Source organism: Calidris pugnax, unplaced genomic scaffold (assembly GCF_001431845.1).
Source record: "Calidris pugnax isolate Ruff unplaced genomic scaffold, ASM143184v1 scaffold20, whole genome shotgun sequence".
In the NCBI taxonomy this organism is placed as follows: Eukaryota; Metazoa; Chordata; class Aves; order Charadriiformes; family Scolopacidae; genus Calidris; species Calidris pugnax.
Genome location: NW_015094510.1, coordinates 32,394,358 through 32,416,312, shown reverse-complemented (window position 1 = coordinate 32,416,312; position 21,955 = coordinate 32,394,358). Strand labels below are relative to the sequence as shown.

General features: G+C 36.8%; 1 protein-coding gene across 3 annotated transcripts in view; it reads left to right on the top strand.

The window, feature by feature from the left end:
- Window positions 1-21,955, top strand: part of CNTN5 (contactin 5) — a 680,570-nt gene that overhangs the window by 212,374 nt on the left and 446,241 nt on the right. The window lies entirely within an intron of this gene.

The window sequence follows — 21,955 nt, the reverse complement described above, 5'->3', positions numbered from 1 at the left end:
ATAAAATTAAAATCAAACACAGCTCTTACCAGCATTTTAACCTGCATAAGCTTAGAAATAGAACATAGATCAAAGAAAAAAATCCAGTTTTCTGGATAATATAGTTATGTTTCTCACCACGGTTCTATAGAAGGTTCTATCTTGAAAGTGTTTACTACTCCTTGTAAATGTTTTTAAATAATCACTGCAGCATACTCTCAATCTGGGTTCACTGAACAACTCCTTTTTAAATAATTTTTGTCTCATGTTCAATAGATCTGAATAGTTCTGTAAAACTCTGTTGATAAGTTTTAGAGACAAAGTCTATATTGCACTTCTAAGCTCTCAGGTGTTTCAATGTAGCTTGGCCTAGTTCTAGAATATGGTCTGAAATCATAGGCAAGTTCTTATGAAGGTAAACCTAAAGGTCAAAAATAAATCACCCTGTATAGCAGCTAGAGTTTGTTCCCAACTAATATTAAGTGGTTTGTGTGACTCAATGCATGTTTATTAGAATATTCAAATAATATAAATCTGTATTAGTGAAGTGAGTGAATGTCAAAAGTTGTGTGCTCATTAAGAACCTTTAAGATATAAACCAGTGTGATATAGCAGCTGTAGGTATGAGTCATTTGAATTTGATAATCATTATCCAGATGAACGATGGATATTCACTTTAAATTTATCATGAGTACAGCCACAGATGGAAATAAGATGGAGTAAATGTCTGTGGTTATCTGTTAACTGGTGTGCTTCATCATTTAATAGCTGAATGACTTATGATCATGTAGTTCAGAACACCTCTAATTAATTTTTGAGTCGAGTCTTTATTCTTAACCTCAAACTATGGTTTATTAATAGGTCAACATAAAGAGCTTGCTGAAGTGTTATGTGTGGCTGTGCAAACATATTTGGAAGCACATAGTTCATTGTTGGATGTCAGATGTTTTACCTGCCTACCCAACTAATTGAGAATCATATCAGAAAACTAGAAAGCCATTGTAATGAATGAGACAGACAGTGACCTCCAAACAGACGTAACTGAATTAGAACTGATGAACTTGATATAAGTAGATTCTCGGTGTCATTTTAAATATAACACAGTTTAACTCATTCTCCTGCTCTTGACAACGTATTGCAACCACCAAAAGCATAGGAAAGACTGGCAGGTGAATTTTAACTTGTTTTCTCTGTACAAGCCTTATTAGAGTAGCAAACTTATTGAAGGACATTCTTTATATAAAAAATCATTTTGGCTCTGGGTGCATGCAAAGGGGGCTTTCTGGCATCTAAGAGGTGTCTTTAATGTCCTTGAGGAGCAATAGGAGGAGAGAAGAGGGAAGAGGTTTTTTCCAAGCTATAAATGAAAAAACACTCTCTCTTCTCTTTCTTGCCGAAGAACAGCAAAGATAAATTTAAGCCATAATTTTGTTAGAAGGTTTAACTTTCTACAGATTTCTGTGTCTCAAAATAATGACTATTTATAGGCTGAATAAGTGTGTGTATTGTGTCAGAATTCTGTTAGTCTTTAGACTGGAGGCTTTTGATAGTCCCAATTTTGACAAATACGCCAGGATCATTTATGCAGACATTCTTTCTACATAAATTTGTAATCTCAGGGGGCAGAACTAACTTCTGGGCTGCCAGCCTTTGTGCACGATGTTAACTTCATCCTCTGTTGCAAAAGAGCAGAACTGAGCCTTGTGTCTGTTTCTTAAATCCATGTGGTTTGCTCCTAACAAATGTTAAAGTGCTCACTTGTAGGAATTCCTATGTACAAACATAACATAAATTGCTAGTGAAACACAAATCATGCTGTGTTTTGTTCCATTTCTATAAAGAATTAAGATGATTTGGCACAATTTAATGCTTAAGCAGGAGCTGCTTATTTACTGGTGAAGAGTATGCCCTTAAAACAGTATCTTTGGTACTCCATGCCTTTAACCTCTCAGTAAGTGCACATTATGAAATAAAACAGATTAAGGGAAAACACACAGCTCCCCTAACTATAGTCCCTTGAATTTTTTTCTCAGCTCTCAGATCCAGGAATATTTTCATCCCTCCTTTCCCAAAATTCAGAAGATCACCAGTTTTTTTGCCTAAGGGTCTGCTAATTCCCCTGTTTCTTTTCTTTCATTTCTGTAGACTTATCTTTTGTTGGATTTCCCAGGAATAAGGCTTACGTACACAACTGTTAAATCAGAATAGTTGGTGCATGTCATCTTCGTTTTAAGTTAATCACTCAGATAAATGTAGAACAGCAGCATCAAAGCTTACATAAACAAAAGAAATCTCCCTGATGCATATTTTTGAATAGGCTATGTCACTCCTTTTATACTATCTGTCTTTACCATGTGGAACTTGGCATAGTGATTACATTTAATAGATCTTTTTAGAACTGCCCTTTCTTTCAAATTTTCCTGGAAAAAAATTGCACCAGTTAGGAAAAACAGTTGCTAAAATGGGCTATATAGGGGTTTTGTATATTGTTATTTTAGATGATCTGAAATTCTGACAGTTGTTAACAGTGATGTACAGGAAAAAAAGTAGCAGTGATTTCCAAAAATAAAACTCTGTATTGTCTTCCAAATGTGAAGATCCCAATAGATTAACATCCTGAGAGAGTGGAAGGACCTGACAGGAATTAGTCATTTTCTGTATGTGTGGAATTTAACAATCCTTAAATGGCTCATGCTGGATAAAAGAAAAACAGAAAAATGACCTTTATCTTTGTCACCACTGCAAATCATGTTGTTCCACTGTTTCAGTGATGCGTAGAGGTGGAAATAACGGAGATGAGTACAATAGACTTTTCCATAGACTGAGTTTTCCAGGTCATTTAATTCTCTCTAGTGTCTTCAAAACCTTTCCAACAGAGCTAATGATAACAGATTGCCACATTATCCTGTTCGTGGTGACCTGTTTGGGTAGCTGCCAGAAATTCTACTCACTCAAAACTATGGGTGAAAAAAAGTGTTTACTGAATTCACTTCTAATGGTTATTATAATGTATTCAGGGCAAATATAATAATATATTGTACTATTGAGTACTTCATGTGTTAAGTAATGATTCGATTATTTTGAAAATGGATACTTTAGATCTGGATTGATGCTCTGCTGCAGCTGGTTTTGAATTTTCCTTGCAGACTCTGGCCTTCTGCCAGTTTACTTTCCATGGGGATCGTTCCCCCAATCTAACCAAGGTTGTTTTTTCAGCATATAGCCAGCTAAAGCATCCACACTAACTCTATCCTTGCTAAAAGAGAAATAGCTGTGGCTCTGGAGGTGATGAATATTGCTTTTTCCTGGGAATTCTGATTACTTTTAGGGTGCATAAGCTTAGAAAAGTGGAAAGGAGAAAGTCTCACCACCTGTGCATATAGTGGCATCTAGTTTCCAACACTGGTCATTTTAGATTTTACCCTAATTGTTTGTATCTCTAGCTTTAAAAGAATTTTCTGAAACCAAGGAAGCTTGAAATCAGATACACCATGTGATTTTTGCAATAAAAATATGAACCTGTGTTTAATTAATGAGCTTAAATAAATAAATATATAGAAATGTGCCCATTGGCTGCTTGAATATTCAGTGTTTCTCCATTCCAATCAGAACGAAATAATTTTGTAAAAGAGATTCTTCCTGCTTTGAAGATACTTTGCTCTTGTGTGTTACTTCTATGTAATTTTTGAAGAGCTGGAGGGATTTAAAATTTTAAATGTTTACTGTTTATTCAAATGGATTCTTAATCCTGTTTGAAAAAGGTTTGAGATACAATCTTTTATTTTTTTTTTTTTGGTTGTTTGGTTGCTTGGTTGTGGTTTTTTTCAAACTTAAGTTCCCATATAAATGCTAGATACAACATACTTGTTCCATATCAATGCAAAATTCAGGTTAAGAGTATTACCAAAGGTTACTTTCAATGCACCAGTGAATGAGTTCAGCTGTCCACGTATGTCTGTTTTCTAACTTAGGACTGATGTTCAGGTTTGTGGGCTTGTGTTGACCATGTAAGCCACCTACATAGCTTTCCCTTGATTATACATTATAAATTATAGAACTAGAAATACTCCAGGTGGCAAATGCCATCAAATCTTTTTGAGATATAAATGCTCTAACAATAAAAGGTTTCTTTTGGAGGCTGTTTCACACATTAAGGGCTCAAATTTCAGTATTACATAAAGAGTTTTGCTTGCAGGATGAGAAATGTGGCAGTTCAGCAGTTGCTTTGCTAGCCACTGAATCATCTCTCATGCGTAACAACTTCCTTCTCAAGGTGGGGAGAACAACATAGGTTGGGGAATCATGAGAGTTATCACAGATAGCAAGGTTAATTGCATCACACTGCTTTTAAAATGAAGGTTTAAAAGGTTTTGGACTTGTATGCCTGATATCTCATTACCAATAGGCATGCTTGTATTCTGAGAAGATTCATCTTTTCAAGGCCTGAAGTGGCTACAGTGATTTGCCTCTTTCCTACCTGTGCATTTGCAATAGAAATAACTAGAATACCTAAGGGTTTAGACCTTGAACCCATTGACTTTAAGACTTCAGTTTTATATTCTATCAAATTGCTTAATTTAAATTTTGTGATAAACTCTTCTATTTTGCTGCTGCATAGGTTTCCAAAGGTTAAAATACTATAAAATTAAGACTTGCTGTTAACATAAAATTTTTTGAAAGTCTTCAGGTTAATGTCTCAATTCCTATTAGACTATACTCCTGAAGTATTCAAATATTAGTATCATTTTCCTTAATACTGAGTACATAACTTGATGGATTAAATTGTGATATATATGTTTACAGTTTACTACAGATTGATGAGAATCTAATGTGCAACGTATTAATAGTGTTTCACTGCCTTCTGTTATAGCAGAATGAGGAAAGTAGAAATACTGTTTTAAGTAATGCATGTATTCAGATGTCAGATCTGCTATAGATTTCTCTCCTTACAAGAAGCCATTTCTTATATATATCAATATGATCTAAAAAAAAAATATTTTATCATAATGTAGTTACTTAGGCTTAGTCTGATATTAAAATGAAGCCTAATCAATGACAGATCACTGCAAAACATGATGTGGTTCAGTTCTCTCCTTGCTACCCTCCCCTCCTTGGGGCAGATCTACAGATTGTATAGCCAATACTGAATTGTGGAAAAGTTTTTGTTTTGTTTTATTTTGTTTTGTGCCTAAACTAGTGTACTAGATGTGAGGGAAATTCCAAGGCAGCAAGATTTCCACTTTCTGTGGCAGCTTGCTATCAGATTAGCTTTGCTATTGCACTAAGCCACAATGTGTGCTTTAATTTTTGAAGCAGGGAAGAACCCTGCCTGATCTAGCATCAGAAATCCCTACTTGTTGTCTGATTTTGGGGAGGCACCATGCTCTGCAGGAAAGCAGCAATATGTCAAGCCTGCCAATCGGGTAAGGTCCAAGCAGGCTCCAGTGTTTGTTAAAAACAGTTTTAATATTTTTATTGGGACCAAATACACCTACTTTCCATATAGTGAATATGAAAGCCCAATGTCTAACCTGCCCATGGCATGTCCAGCTGTGCCCATTGTACCAGTGTTTCCCGCAGCCAGGCTGAGGTTAGCTACAAGGCAGTCATTCATTCATGATGGGGATAGATGCAGGCAAATGGATGTTGGGGAAGACATCGAACAGCCACCCATCCTTTCCTAAGAAATGAGCAGGAAAATGTTTGATATTGTTACCTATATGTACTTTGTGAATAGTGAATGCACATGTTCAAAGCGACTAGCATCTGAATTGTGAAGACAGCTATTTGACCATCCTTTTCAGATATTATATAACTATTAACATTTTACAAGGAATTCAGATATTTGGGTGATAGTCAGCAGTAGAAATCCCAAAGCTAGAGGTAGTTTGGGAAGATGCCCATATTTTTCATGATTTTTTTTCAGTACAGAAAACTGATGGGCTGGAATTGATAATAAAGAGCCATTGATAGAGATTAAAGCTCATGTAACTTTTTCATTATCCCATTTATACAGACACAACATTTCAGAATAACTAACTTCATATTAGCATGTGTTCATCTGTTTTTGTATTACATTCATATACATTTCAAGTTTTTAGAAGTGCTTTTAAAACATATGTTTATAATTTTTGTTTTGTTTTATCTCCCTAGACTTTTAAAAAATATGCTAAAATGACATAAAGATGCTTACAACATGCTGCTTTTTACATGACTAGGAGGAGGGATAAAAAGGCTGTCAACACACTTTGATTTTGTCTCTGATTTTCAGACCTGAATCCACATTTATATCTCAAGTCTTCCAAATATCCATATGACTTAAAATTTGTCTTGTTTGCATAACACGTGGATTTTTTTTGAAGGGTTCTAGATTCCAAATAGCAAAATAAAGCTCTTCTTCAAAAGATTACTTTTCTGGGTTGTAAACCAGAGAAGAGGTCTTGGCAAATGGGATATATTTCTGAGTTTTGCAATGCTTTCAAGAAAATAGTGTAAAATCCATAGCCTCACACGAAAACATTACATAGTATAACAGAGACACAATGAAAAAAAGTGTTAAGCATCCCTAATATGCAGCACAACTCCTTTATCAGCAGTTTCAGGGAAACAATAATTACTTCTGCTGTGACAGGATGAGAAGAACCAAAGCTCAGTATTATTTGTTGTCATTATACTAATTATTGGTATTTATTTGTTGTAGCAGGAATATTTTTCCTATCTGAAGTCCTCAGAATTAAAGCTATTTTCATCTTTTTAATAACATACGCAGTGTGGTTTCTAAAGAAGTTTTGTAATTAATTCTTTCGAATTCTTGTGAACATTGTTATTGTGTTAATCTAATATTTGGTATTGATACAAATGAGCTGCAAAATATTTAATGACATTTTGCAAGTACTGTCTTATCAAGTTTATCATTGCCACCTGACATAAGTAATTTTAGAAGTCAACAGTCTTGTTAGTTAATGTTAATGAATTTGGCAGTCACACATAATTGGCTCTTACCTTTGTTTTAATTTCTTTTAATGGGATTGAATGGGGGCTTTTTGAAAGTATAGACTCCAGATTTATTGAATTTACAACTGTAAAATCACTTCTTGTAACTGGTGTTTGCCTGGATTTTCTCTCACATGAGATAAACTAGATGACTACCAGATCTGCTAAAATTAAGCAGCTCCATATAAAAAGTAAAATTCATAAAATCATAGTGTTCAGATAGAAAAAGAACATTGGGCAGTCTCCAGTCCAGTCTATTCCTCATGGCAGGCCAGCTCTGAGGTCAGACCAGTTTGCTTAGGTCTTCATCCAGTTGGGTCTTGAAATCATCCAAGAACAGAGAGTCTCTTAGCTCGTGCTGCTGCCTGACTGTCCTTATGGTGAAAAAGCTTCTCCTGTTCAGGCTGAACCTCTTTTATTTCAATTTATACGTGTTATCTCTCATCTTCCCAACTTGCAGTGCTGTGAAGAGCCTGGCTCTGTCTCCTCAGTCACCTCCCCGTAGCCATTGGGGGTTGCTGTTAGGATCCCCCAAAGTTGTCTCTGCTCCAGGCTGAACAAGCCCAGCTCCCCCAGACTCTCCTCATGGAGTGTGTGCTCCAGCCCCCACCATCTTGGTGGCCTCCCCTGTACTCCCTCCACTTGGTTGCTGTCTTTCCTGTACTGAGAGGTCTAAAACCAGATGCGGTATTCTAGATCTGGAAATTCTCAGAGAAGTGGGAAATAAGACATTCTTTACCCTCATAAAACAAGATTCAAAAACATTTTTTCAAAATGAAAGTAATCTTATTTTTGCTTTCAAATTTAGGAAAAGAAAGGTGAAGGCACATCTCCGTTTCTGTATATAAACTCAATGCATCTTTATTAGCATGATTGTCTGGACTTTGCGGTGTGGGAAAATGTATTCTTATTCTCCAGACTTTCTTACCTACTTCCCTATAGAAATCATATCCTATTATGAAGGCGTTGTTAAACATATAAATGTAGTAGATATAGCTCATTCTTCTTTAGGCACATCTTTGTTTTTGCTGATACTGGAGCTCTTAGTGAAGATCACGGAATCACAGAATTGTCAGAGTTGGAAGGGACCTCTAGAGATCATCTAGTCCAACTCCTCTGCCAAAGCAGGAATACCTAGAGCACATTACTCAGGACTGCATCCAGGCGGGTCTTGAAAATCTCCGGAGAAGGGGACTCCACGACCTCCCTGGGCAGCCTGTTCCAGTGCTCTGTCACCCTCACTGTAAAGAAGTTCTTCCTCGTATTTGAATGGAACTTCCTCTGTTCCAGCTTGTGCCCATTGCCCCTCATCCTATCACTGAAAACCACTGGAAAGAGTCCAGCTCCATCATCCTTCAACCCAACCTTTAGATACTTGTAAATGTAGATGAGGTCTCCCCTCAGCCTTCTCCGGGCTAAAGAGCCCCAGCTCTTTGAGCCTTTCCTCATAAGAGAGGAGCTCCAATCCCTTAATCATCTTCGTTGCCCTACGCTGGACTCTCTCCAGTAGTTCCCTGTCTCTCTTGAACTGGGGAGCCCAGAACTGGACACAGTGTTCCAGTTGTGGCTTCACCAGTGCAGAGTAGCGGGGAAGAATGACCTCCCTCGACCTACTGACCACACTCTTCCCTATGCAGCCCAGGATTTCATTGGCCCTCTTGGCAACAAGGGCACATTGCTGGCTCATGGAAAGTTTGCTGTCCACTGGGACTCCCAGATCCTTCTCTTCAGGAGTGGTTTCCAGAAGATACACCCCTAACATATACTGGTGCCTGGGGTTCGCCTTGTTGAACCTCATCAGGTTCTTCTCTGCCCAGCTCTCCAGCTTGTCCAGGTCACCCTGGATGGTGGCACAGCCCTCTGGAGTGTCAGCCAGCCCTCCCAGTTTGGTATGATCAGTGAACTTGCTGAGGATACACTCTGTCCCTTTGTCCAGGTCATTGATGAATATGTTGAAGAGGACTGGGCCAAGTATTGACCCCTGGGGGACACCGCTGGTTACAGGCCTCCAGCTTGACCCTGCTCCATTAATGACAACCCTCTGAGTTCTGTCACATAGCCAGGACTCAATCCACCTCACTGCCCCCCCCTAGATAGCCCACACTTCCTTACTTTTCTGATGAGGATGTTATGGGAGAGTGTCAAAAGCTTTGCTGAAGTCAAGGCAGATGACATCTGCTGCTCTCCCCTTATCCAGCCATCCAGTTATAACGTCATAGAAGGCTATCAGATTGGTCAAGCTTGATTTACCCCTGTTGACCACTTCCTATAACTTCTTGATCTTCAATATGTTTGGAGATGACATTGAGAATGAGTCGCTCCATATTTTCCCAGGGACAGAGGTGAGACTAATTGGCCTGTAGTTCCCTGGGTCCTCCTTCTTGCCCTTTTTGTAGACTGGAGTGATATTTGCCTTCCTCCAGCCCTTAGGAACTTCTCCTGTTCTCCAAGACCTCTAAAAAATGATGGAGAGTGGCTCAGCAATAACATCTGCCAGTTCTCTTAGCAGTCATGGGTGCATCCCATCAGGGCCCACGGACTTGTGGATGTCTAATTTGGCCAAGTGGTCTCTAACCCAGTCCTCCCCAACAGAGGGAAAGTCTTCCTCTCTCCAGACCTTGCCCCTTGTCTCCAGGGTCTGGGATTCATGAAGGGCAGCTTTGGCAGTGAAGACCAAAGCACAGAAGGCATTCAGCAACTCCCAGATAATGTTGGCCACACAAACTGTAGTAAATGTTGTCTGAGCTCAAAGCTACCCACTGAGCATTTCACTTGTATTTGTAGTACTTTGATGTACCTGTACTAGTCCGATCTCTCAATAATTTATAAGTATTTCTATCCAAGATCATTTATAAAATCAGACTTTTTTTTTATATTAAATGTGTTTTTGATAATTAACAGGTACTTATGGAGATCTTCTCAGTTTTCAATATACATTGATCCATAGATCTTAGTTAACTGTTTTTGTAATGCAAATTTTCAAATAGAATCCTGTCTTACTACCCATAGATTAGGAAAAATATATGACTTCATTGCCTATTGAGTTTAAAAATGAAAGCTAGGTTGATATTTGGCATAGAGAGTATCCAGCACTATTTATTTGGTTCAGTTTGCCTGGCACTGACCACTACATTTTTACAATAGGCAGGACTTGCTTAGTTCACAGATTTGGTGAAATGTAATTTGTAGTATTTATTAAGATAAATGTAACAAGTCATAAAATACAAATAATTTTTTTTCATTAAAAATCTGTAAGTCATACACAAATGAAATTTACCTAACTTTGGGGCAAGGGTGGGAAAGGAATTTAGTCTCTTGATGAGGACAATAATCCCTGTATAGAAACAGTGGAAATACAAAAGCTATTCTCTGTCATACAGGGAGTCAGAAACATGTTTCCACTGCCTTCTGCAATTTAAAGTCCCAAGTAGCATATGTGGTTATATGAAGAACAGTTTGCTGTGTCCCATGAATAATATTGCTCAATGGAAATACAGAACTATATTTGAGAAAGAACTGAAGAGATTGTAAGTAATATAGTAAAGTAGCACTATTCTTTTCTCATTACAGTGTGATTAGAAATCCTGATCTTTTACTTTCTCTCTCTTTTCTTTGATAAATCAACTGACCTAACTATCCCAGTTCAATGACCTATGAGATGATGAAGAATCTTATGGATTTTACAGGCTAATTATATGATTATTTGTATACACAGAATCTTTGATCCTAACTGTTGGAATAAAAGGAAAGGCAGAACAACAGGCAATAGAACTGAAAAATCTAAATCACTAGTTCTCATATTATAAAGACCTTGAAAGTAGACAGCCTATAAAACAATCAACTAAAAACCTAGTTCAAATTCCACTGTAGTTAATAGCAAAGCTTCCAGTAGTGCCAAGGGTTGCATAAGTCCATGAAATTTATAGAATTTTGAAGAATAGCATACAGTCTCTCTGGGAAGTAGAGTCCTATAAAAATTCTATATATGCATTCTTTCCAAAGACAAAATATCCATTCATAGTGTAAAGAATTTGAAGTGAGCATATTGCTTTCACTAAGAAAGCACAAATTAATTCAGACAATAGTATAGGAACTGAGTAGAGACAGGGACACATGGAAAGCCAGAAAATGTGAGCTAGCATGGAAATAGAAGGTGCAGTATATCCCTTGTGTTTCTGTGTCAAATAGACTATATTTAAAAAACAAAACCAAAAACAACAACCAAACAAAAGTCATTAAAACTCTAGAGTGTTGATAGCTGTTAGGGAACTTTTGTAGTATCCCTCAAGGTGAATTAAACATGTTTGTGCTTAAAGATAAAAAACAAAAATTAAAATGAACAATACATTGAACAAAGTCCCACTGCAATATGCAGTTCTACATGGATTATGCAAAGATGAGTCACAAGCAGATTCTTCATATACCCTTGCGCCAGCAATAATCCTGAGAGATGGGTCCACCCCAGCCCAACTTTGCTGCCCAAGGGTGGCTCCTGAGCTTTGGCCCCTGTGCTCTCCCATTACAGGCTGGCTACAAGGCAGTACTGAGATTGTTTCTTATCACCAAAGGAAACTTTTCTCCCTAGCAAGGAGTCCTTCTGTCTCTGTCGTTCCTGCTTCCAGCCAATTTAACCACTTCTTTTAGTTGGGTCTTCTTGCCCTCCATGCCAAATCATTCCTCAGTCAGAAATTACCACTGCTGAGCAGTTATAATTAGAATTTCCCTTTTAGGATTTGGGAGTGGAGTAGTAAAGAGTGGCAGAAAACCCTCAAGAAGGGGATCTGATTAAAGCAATATCAGTTGATAAATAAACAATTCATTCTCTGAAGACAAACCAAACAGAGCTTGTAGAATGACTGACAACATCATGTCAACAGGGAAAAAAATGACCCAGTATAAATACTATGTGAAGATTAAGTGAAAAAAATGGACAGGGGTGCCAGTCAAATAATATCCCAAACCATTTAGCAAATAGAAGGCATGCCACGCATTGTAACCTTTTAAGTCACTAGAATGGTGTAGGGACCAGAGCATGAAAATAAATAGAAACAGGACAACCAAAAATACTCATTGCATAAAATTGCATCAACTCTAAAAAAAAGCCTAGTAGGCTAACAAGACAGGTGTAGCTGGACAACTCCAAGGGACCAATGTTGTCTGCTTCTCTGTTTACAGTCAAATAAAATCCATATCATACATGGTGGTAGTCTAACTGCTGACTAAATAACCATCTAGTGATACAGGAAGCATAAGGGATTGTGTTAGAATCAGATTGGAATATTAGGAACCAGGTTTGAGTTTCCATTTCTGCTTTTGCTTTTTCTATGGAACATATAATTGAACAGCAGAAGAGTAAGAGATTTTTAAACATTGGTTTTATTACTTATTTTTATTTTCCCTTTCATAGAAAGGAAAATTAACGTATGTCACTATCCTACTGATTTTCTACCAAATCATCAGTATTTTTAAAACTCCAATACATAGATCATAATTTGTACAAGAGACTTGTTTGTGAACATAGCAAAAGAGTAATAATTCAACTGGGGATGAAGAATGACTCAATTTTAAAACCAAATGCTTTTCTTTAATATTTTTATGCTTGTATGAAATCTATCAATAGAATTTCTTATTTTCTTTATAGATTTTCATGGTAAAAACAAATAAAATCTTAATAATTCTTAAGACTAATGTATAAGTAACTATGAAATGGCTCTCCTTGAAAATGTAATTTCATACATAAGTAATCAGTCATGTTGCTAAATTTAAAAATAATTTGGCTGATGAAGAAGAAATGTGTGTTTTTCTTGCATTGTGCATTCATTCTCCATAACAAATTAGTGCCCACATAAATTCAGTCTTCCAGACAAATGAATGTTCAGTTAAACGAGAATCTGGAACTTGCACATAAAAACAAATGCAACTGTAATGATCTTAGCAACTGAATTAACAGATGCATATGCAGTAGTGTCTACTTAGCCGATAACATATACATTGTAAGTTGTATGTAGTTAAAATAGACTTTTTACAAATGAGTGTGCATTTTTCAGCTACAGTTGTACAAGGTTAAAAAAGCATTCATGATTTAGAGAGCATGAATTCTTTATTTATCTTTAACTTTGCTTATACAAAACTTGTCATTCGTGAAACAGCCTGTCCACAATAGTAATTTTTAAACAGATGAACTAAAAAAAGAAGTCATTCTTCTTCCATGTACTTTACTGCAGGCCTAAGGCACATTGGCTTTGAGGCTCATTGCTGAGTCGCTGTTTGTAATCAGTGGAAAGAAATAGAAGAACATAATTCAGTTGACCCAACATCTAAATCATCCTCAGGGTGTCTGTCAATAAAAGGAGCCTGGGATGCCTACTCAGGATGAATTGGCCCAGTATTACATGTTAAACTTCATTTGGCAACACTCCACAGTGTCACATTAAAGAAGTTGTCTTGTTAAGGTTTGGAAAAATGGGGTACGCAGAGAATGAATAACAGGATTTTATGTTGTAACGCTGTAAGCTTTAATAAATACGACCTGTGTTTAGTGTGAAATAGTATTCTTCAGAGTATGTTCTGTTGTATTATGCATTGAACCTGTATCATATAACTCTTTTATTATAAGTGCTGAGGAAATTACATCCTCACGGTTTGCAAAACAGAGTTTCACAGTTCTTATTATAAGTGCATTTTCTCATCATCTGGCCTTTCTTCAAAGAGCAGTTACTCCCAACTGATATACCTCAGTCAACTGGCCTAATCTCATTCTTGTTTAACTGTTAAAGCCTTCATCTACTTTAGGGGACTATACCTACATGGTCAAGACTGTATACACTTTCTGACCCATCCATATTATGTATCTACTAATACATAGATGTCAGCACCCTTCATTCTCTTACCACAATTCAGTCCACTATTGAAAGCTTCCACTTAACGTTTGGGTATGTTATGTGTTCCTCTCCTATGGCTTCTGGATGTTCCTTCTCTGCCATATGTTTAGAGCTTGTTTGAAGACATGCTATTTGAGCATGAAGTCTGCCTATAACAATGTTGGACAGAAAAACTGCTCAACTCATGGTGTTTTAAATCAAATCTTGTTCCAAGGGGTTTATTGATTTATTAACAACACATAGTTAACCAGCAATCAATGAACCATATATTCAGGATCAATATCAATAATACAGAAGATAAACCACAATGCTAGACATATATAAAATTGTAAGAAACTCCTTTAAATTTCTAAACAGCCTTTTATAACTGACCCCCAGAAGTGTGAGTTGCACACACTCGTGCAGTTTCCTGCGTGCTCTGTTTTTTCCCACACGGGTATCAGCCCAGAGGCTGGTGAGACAGCCCTGAGGTGTGGGACCTGCACTGCAACCTGCACAACGAGTGCCTGACTGCGTGTGGCTCCCTGTGACCCTTGATGGTGAGGATGCTCTGCCAGACCTAGACAGAGATTGCAATGACAGTGGGGGAACTCTGGCAGTCTCAAAGTGATGAGGTCTTTCCATACTTCTTTTCAAGCTGAGTTCCTCGTTTCCAAAATCTCTTGGTAATCTCCTGCTTACTGTTTAATCTAGTGGTCATTGGCATCTTCCTCTTTAGGGTTGTCAGCGTTTGGGTAAACAGGCTCTTGGACTGTGCTGGGTAATCCACTCACATGGCATGCAGTCCCACTGCCACTTTCCCAGCTACTGTCACGTATGGCAAGGGGATCAAACCCACTTGCCTGTCATTGTCTTCTGCTGCTTCTGTGCCAGACTTCTGTTCCTACCCTGCAAGGGAGAGAAGAGCCTGGAAAGGGACTGGATTGAAGGGTGCAGGCAGGTTTGCTGGAGGGCTCTGAATCTGCTGAAAATGAGTGTGGGGGAAATCTAACACCATAGTCATGAAATAAGCAGCAGCGCGTACTGAATTGCATGCTACTGGATCTCATACAGACACACATGAGAAGTCTGTTCTGTAAATGTTTTGACTTAAAGTCAGTCTTAAGCATCTATCTATATATATTCACTGGTTTAAGAACAAAGTAGGCTGCTGGGGACAATGCTACTTACATAGGATAGAGAATTCATTATGGCGTACTTACCATGTGACAACCAATTTGCATTTGTTTATCTTTCCTCTAATTTCCATGTTCTTTATGCAGTTCAACTAGAGTGATTACCAATATTTGAATAAATGGCAGATTTACTACATCTTGTGAAACAAATCATTCCTTTGAGCCATTGTGCTAATCAAATATATTTACTCTGGAATGGAATTGGTATTTAATGTCATTTGTTCTTTGAGATGTGAGAGAACATTGTATTTATATTTTATTTTTTTGTTGGCAATTTGTTTTTCTGTCAAGTACTGAAACATGCCATACATTGTAAAAGTGATTGGACATAGCTCAAGAATAGAGTAATAAATATCTAGTCAATGTTTTCTTTTGAATAATAAAAAAACATACTGAACTTGATTTAGTACACTCTTTCTTTAGTAAGTGTGGATAGCGTGTTTGACAAGATTTGGAGACTTGGACCCAACAAGAAATCAAATATAGTTGATTATACAGCTACCTACACACATTTTGAAACCAAAGTCCTTATATTTTCAAAGAGGTATTTTAGTTTTATTTTAAAAAACGCAAAAAGATAATAAATAGATGGTCAAGTCTACTGGCTTTACAGAATTAAAACAGAAAGTTTGTACATTTACCCATCTTTCAGTTTGTGGAATTTATTGTTTTTCTTTTTAAAAAACAAAGTTTTTTTAGCAGTTACAGACTTACAGCACCTTTAAAACACAGCAGTTGACTTCAGAATAACTCTGTGTGACTAATGTCAACCTTCTTATGTCTCCAATTGCCTTTTAAAAATGAATAAAACATTAATTAAGGTTAATCTAATATAATTCTGTTTTGAACTATAAACTAAAGCTGTAATAGGTTAATGTCACTAAAAGCACTGAAGAGCAAGTAATGTGTCCAGAGTTTTCTCTATTAGCAGGGCTATGTAAAAGCTTTTATAAAAAACAAAGTTTTTTTAGCAGTTACAGACTTACAGCACCTTTAAAACACAGCAGTTGACTTCAGAATAACTCTGTGTGACTAATGTCCACCTTCTTATGTCTCCAATTGCCTTTTAAAAATGAATAAAACATTAATTAAGGTTAATCTAATATAATTCTGTTTTGAACTATAAACTAAAGCTGTAATAGGTTAATGTCACTAAAAGCACTGAAGAGCAAGTAATGTGTCCAGAGTTTTCTCTATTAGCAGAGTTATGTAAAAGCTTTTAATTTCACAGCATCTGAAAAAGCAAATGCTTTTAGTCTTTACGTAGTTTTCACAGTCTTTTCACTTCAGAGACTTTAGAGTTTTCTTGGATTTGTGGAAAGTATCTTCATCTCACTGTGGCTTAAATTCTGTTTCATAACATCATGTTTTCTTTTGAATAATAAAAAAACATACTGAACTTGATTTAGTACACTCTTTCTTTAGTAAGTGTGGATAGCGTGTTTGACAAGATTTGGAGACTTGGACCCAACAAGAAATCAAATATAGTTGATTATACAGCTACCTACACACATTTTGAAACCAAAGTCCTTATATTTTCAAAGAGGTATTTTAGTTTTATTTTAAAAAACGCAAAAAGATAATAAATAGATGGTCAAGTCTACTGGCTTTACAGAATTAAAACAGAAAGTTTGTACATTTACCCATCTTTCAGTTTGTGGAATTTATTGTTTTTCTTTTTAAAAAACAAAGTTTTTTTAGCAGTTACAGACTTACAGCACCTTTAAAACACAGCAGTTGACTTCAGAATAACTCTGTGTGACTAATGTCAACCTTCTTATGTCTCCAATTGCCTTTTAAAAATGAATAAAACATTAATTAAGGTTAATCTAATATAATTCTGTTTTGAACTATAAACTAAAGCTGTAATAGGTTAATGTCACTAAAAGCACTGAAGAGCAAGTAATGTGTCCAGAGTTTTCTCTATTAGCAGAGTTATGTAAAAGCTTTTAATTTCACAGCATCTGAAAAAGCAAATGCTTTTAGTCTTTACGTAGTTTTCACAGTCTTTTCACTTCAGAGACTTTAGAGTTTTCTTGGATTTGTGGAAAGTATCTTCATCTCACTGTGGCTTAAATTCTGTTTCATAACATCAAATCATAGAATGGTTAAAGTTGGAAGGAACCTTAAAGACCATCTAGTTCCAACCCCTCTGCCGGGGGCAGGGAAGCCTCCCACTAGAGCAGGTTGCTCAAAGCCCCATCCAACCTGGTCTTGAACACTTCCGGGATGGAGCATCCACAACTTCCCTGGGCAACCTGTTCCAGTGTCTCACCACCCTCACAGTGAAAAATTTCTTGCTAATATTTAGTCTAAATCTCCCCTCTATCAGTTTGAAGCCCATACCCCTCATCCTATCACTACATGCCCTTGTAAAAAGTCCCTCTCCAGCTTTCTTGTAGGCACCTTTCAGATACTGGAAACCTGCAGTAAGGACTCCCTGGAGCCTTCTCTTCTCCAGGCTGAACCTCACCTCTCTCAGCCTGTCTTCATAGGAGAGGTGTTTCAGCCCTCTGATCACCTTCATGGCCCTCTTCTGGACTCATTACCACATATTCATGTTCTTCTTATGTTGGGGGCCCCAAAGCTGCACACAGTACCCCAGTCAGGGTCTCACCAGAGCAGAGTAGAGGGGCAGAATCACCTCCCTCGCCCTGCTGGCCACACTTTTTTCAATGCAGCCCAGGACATGGCTGGCTTTCTGGGCTGCGAGTGCACAATGCTGACGCATCTCGAGCTTCTCATCCATGAACACTCCTAAATCCTTCTTGGCAGGGCTGCTCTCAATCCATTCTCTACCCAGCCTGTACCTATTCTTGGGATTGCCATGACGTACATGCAGAGTAAACCAGTGGCAATTCTGTGGAAATTATTGCCAAGTAACCTTTGAAAAACAACATTAGATTTTGATTTGTTGTCAGTTAAATTTCAGTAGAAAGTGAAATCATGATGAGGAATAGAGAGCGTGCATTCCACACTTTTAATTTCTGAAAATTTTTTTGTACGATTTCTTACAGTGTTGCCTGATCTGTAATGAAATTGTTCACAAATTTTCTTTGAAGATTTCTTTGAAAAAATGTCACTTTTATTTAATTAAAAAGAATAAGCTAATTCTCACAATAGAATAAATTCAAAAAGGCAATTTATTATTCTGTTTTTAGAGGATATGAGGCTTCCTTGTAATGCTAATCTCTCGGTGAAGTTTTACCCCAAGCTTTGGAAAGATCTTGCCAAATGGAAATGACCATTGCCTTCAGAATTTTTATGGAATTAACTATGTCATATTTAACAGAGCAGAAGTTTCTTTATGAAGCCCAAAAAAGTTCAGGCACCTAAAGTATAATACAAATACAGTTGAGGAAAGTAGGCTTAGTTCACCTTCCTACTGAACTTCCACTTAGTCACAGAGCCAATTTCACTTCAGTTTCTTAGTTGATGTTTCCTTCTTTTCTCTAGCATTCTAATTTTAGGGAAGCACACCACTGCTGCTTTGTCTCTCCGCTCTTCTACACCTCAAAACCCACTCAAGACCTGAGTGTTTTCCAATCCAGAAGACAAATGTGGATCAATAACAAGATATATGTCCTGATGAAATGCAACGGTGGTTCCTCCAGGACCCTAACACTAAGGGCAAAATTTAACATTTCCACAGGCTATTTCAGTGCCCAATCTACTAAATTAAGAGTGAAGTTCTCTTTACCATGATTGCGTTAGCTCAAGTAACCCTTAAAGATCCTTGCTTTTGGCCAGAAACTGCCAGAGATGTGGCTTTTTTCTTCTTATGTGACACATAAAAGGATGTGGCTTCAGAACTTTGATGCTGGATAAGAGTCATGTATTTAAGTTACACTGGTTGTTGTTTTAGATCAGAAAGCCAAATATATGCCTGAGTTCACGAGAGAAGTTATTTGTTAGGAATTGTTCCTCCAGTCCCTTTATTTTCCTAGAGTAATCCATACTCTTACTTCACTTCCTAGAATAATCTTTACTTTGATTTATCATTCATCTTAGAGGAGTTTCAAAGGTAGAAATTATGAGGTACCAATTTATGAAGGTGGAGAAGGGGATTCACTGTCCTACATTAGTTCTAGTTGATAGATTTCCATTTCCGGTAATACAATCTGAGCTGACCAGCTTTGTAACCCCTGAAACAAGAGACTATCTATCTACCCTAGAATCATGGCCATTATTGATTATTTTGGGTGAAAAGTACAATTGATATGTATTTCTTGGTATTTGTCTCCACAGCTGGGGTAGAGATGCAATATGCAACTCTTCTGGGAGTCTTCTTTTTAACAAAACTAATTAAAAAATCATGAGACTTTTATTATAGAAGATCTAGGATTTAGTGCCCTATGGGCGTTTGTTAGAAGTTTAACAATAAAAGGAGTCTATTTAAATAGCTTTACAATTGGTTAGCATTAGTAGACTAGAAGTGCTTTGGATAGCTTAAGATTTTAATTAAGGTCATAATTGTGTTTATTTTTAAAATGAAATATCTTGTAACTCAGTTGAGTTGCTTGTTTGCAAAGATTAGAAAAATCAATATGCTGCATTTACACTCACAAACCAGAATCAGTGTTGTAAGATGATAAAACTTTATTTACACTGTAATGGTATTTTCACTGCTGTTCACATGAAGAGAACACTTTCATGGCGCCTGAGGTGTCATTTGTTCATAACTGCTACAGTTTGTATGAATCTCAGCAAAGGTTTCCCTTTATAAATGCATCAGGCACATGTGACATGGGTAGACAGATCTGTGTTTGAGGAAACTTCCTTCTTTTCACCTTCCTCAAGTTTTGTTTTTATTATTTCTTTATTATTTAAAATATGAAATTCAAGTTTATCTTCATATTGTGCCATCCCTTCATTTCAAAGCCACCATTAAACATAAGTTTCAGAGCATCTCTCAGAAGTACCTCCAGAGGATGACCCAAAGCAGCATTTTATTTTCAATGACTGTGTGAAGAATGAAATTTAACTTAGGTACTGCATGTGCCTTATGAATGTTCCTGATTTTGCTTGCGTCTTCAGAAACATTAGAGAGTGAAACTCATAGTGCTTCTTGGTGGTGTGAATTGTCGCTTTGTCACTGTTATATATTATGAAGATCTTTGAGAAATAAAATTTCTTCAAATTGTTTCTAGTTTATTTGGAACATCTGGATTGAACTTTTTGAGTACAAGGTAGTTTTTTTTTCCCTGAAGATTAGAGTTGTTTTTTTTCTCTTTCTGTCAAACTCTTTTGAAAATCCAGCTAATGCCAGACACTGAACTTGCACAGGCTGCTTGGAAAAATCCACTCAACAAAAATGCCTTTCATTCTTTGTTGGACACCGGTTTTGTAGCATTTAACCTCCATAATAAGGATACAACCGTAGCAAATATCCTGCTGCATTTATTTTAATTATTGATAAATAGGTGTCTGCATTGGGTCCCCTGCAGCTATCAACAATACTTGCATTACTGAAGCTGCGAACTGGACAGCTTCAAAGCTGGGGAATACCAACAGCAGGCATGAGCGCTCTGCAGTGAATTTCAAAAGCAGAGATTCACAGCAGGAGTCTATTGATAACCCCTATCTCAACCCACTCTCTGGCGCCCTGGAGGTGACTGTTCAACAAGGACACCCTTTTGCACTGCAGATTCACATGTGCGCTGGGAGGGTGGATTCACCTTGAATCCTTGCCAAAGGAATCATTTGTGAAACTAATGTAATAAAACTGCAAAATACTAATTCTAAAAGAAATTAAAAAATACCCTGGTATTACATGGAATTGTCCTCCACATGCAAATTAACAGTAGTAGCCAATCTGTGGTTCCATGGTGATTACATGTTATATTATCAGCATCTTATAGATTCTGATACCCATCTTGTAAGTGGTTAACATATATGATAAGTCAGACACTGCAGAGTATTTTTATATATATATGTATATAAAAATCCAGGTATTTCTTTTATATATTTCTTTTAAAATGGAACTTGCTCAATGCAATTCCCATAGAGATCATCATCCATGTAACAGATTTAATACATTTTTTGCATTTTAGTTTGATTTTCTTGTTGGAGGAAGACTATCTAGATAGAAAGTAGAATAGTAATTCATAGAGGCTCTCTGTTAAAAATGATCCTTTGATAGGCATTTGATTTTCTCCAGCTTTTATTTTTCTTTCAAGGTTGTGCTTTCATAACCTTTTGGGACAGGTTTTCCCAAGGGCAATTTTCTATTAGAAGGAGTATACATTGCTAAAAAGAGACTAAGAATACTCTGAGCTCAAGAAGAAGAAAATGTAATTCTTAGGTCAGAGCAAGGTATTAGAAGCAAATGCTGTGTTTGAGAAAACTTTCTTCCTTGAGGTTAAAGAAAACAAAATATTATAGACCATAGGTAACTAAGTTACCTGTGTTTCATATCTGTGCTGAGTTCATTAATAACTTGGAGACCCTATAATAATTTCATAACTGGACTTCTAAATCAAGACATACTGAAATTACCAAGAACACCTATTGGGTTATTATGTCAAGAGCTCTGAAGTTCTTGCTGCTGTGGTTATCTTGACTGCTGTAAATAATTCCTAATAAGATATAAAATAAACTTCTAGCTTATCCTCATTCAATTGCAAGGGTTTTCTGTTACTTTCAGAAAATTAATAAGAGCCACTATGTTAAGTAGAACTAATGAGGGGGATTTATTTATCTCTTCTCCTGATTTATGCTAATATGAGTGCGTCTGTAGTTTGAATTAGTCTGCCTAATGCTGTTTTGGCCAGGATTATAATTTCTCAAAGGCTTTGCATTCTCACATGGTTACCATTTCCGTTCAGCTATTTCCCCGCCGGTAGTTTTAGCCTAGATGTTAACACTAATTGCAGAACACTAAATAGTTCATTTTAATCTTTAATAAGTTTACATCTTTTCAAATTG